General features: G+C 31.7%; 1 protein-coding gene across 1 annotated transcript in view; it reads left to right on the forward strand.

Annotated features, from left to right (window-relative positions):
- The window catches only part of NALCN (sodium leak channel, non-selective), a 295,705-nt gene that overhangs the window by 120,092 nt on the left and 174,633 nt on the right, over positions 1 to 980 (forward strand). The window lies entirely within an intron of this gene.

Here is a 980-nt window from a genome sequence, read left to right on the forward strand (position 1 = left end):
AACCTGGCAAACTTCTGTCTTGACCTTGACCCCATGTGGGTGGAAAAAGAGTAACTTTCCTGAAAATGTGGAGGCACAATCCTGCCCTCATATGGGATTGGTGGTCCAAGTCACATTACTTTTAGGGTCTGAGAAACATCAGCTACAAAACTGACTTAAAGGGGCTACCAAATATGTAAGATAACCCTTGAACCTTGATAGAACAAGTCCTTTCTGGAAAAATGTACTTTAAGCATAGTTCTTGAAATTCTAGAAAAAAATTATGATTTCTTGGAAAAGGGTCAAATTGATGGGCAAGATATGAAACATGATCAGAAGAACCCTGGAAAGTAAATACATGGAAATAAATTTCACAAGAAACAACATCTCTGTGGGGAATTTTTATTTAAAAATATAGTCCAAATAAATATAAAAACATAGTGTGATCCTGGATATGACAGTTAGATAATAATCTTTCTAAAGACCTGTTTTGTATGTAAAGGTAAAGAAAGTAATCATAAAGATAGAAATATGTGACCAGAAATGGAAAACTCTGTATGTATGATAAAACTAGCATAAGCTTAACGAAACCTGACATGATAGTTTGAGTAAAATTATAGGCCAATTTCATATATGAAAGTAACTACAAAAATTAATAAAATTTAAAGTGCTTACAGAGCGAATGCCACAAAAATTAAAAGTCAAACTATTGACTAGGGAAAAACTATTTGTAGTTCATATAGCAGACAGAGATGACTGTTCTTAATATCAACAACCTCAGGAACTAATAAAAAAGACAAAACACCACCTTAGAAAATTGGCAAGGTTATGAATAGAAAAACTGTCTTAAAAAAAAATAAATCTAAATAATCAATACACACATGAACAGATAAGCAAAAGCTTGATTAAGTTTGATTACATCTGGTAATGGTACAGATTTAAAATAAGAAGCACTTTCCTACCTTGCTGAAAGGCAAATGATTTTCTATAAGATTTTGAAT

Source organism: Myotis davidii, unplaced genomic scaffold (genome assembly GCF_000327345.1).
Source record: "Myotis davidii unplaced genomic scaffold, ASM32734v1 scaffold450, whole genome shotgun sequence".
In the NCBI taxonomy this organism is placed as follows: Eukaryota; Metazoa; Chordata; class Mammalia; order Chiroptera; family Vespertilionidae; genus Myotis; species Myotis davidii.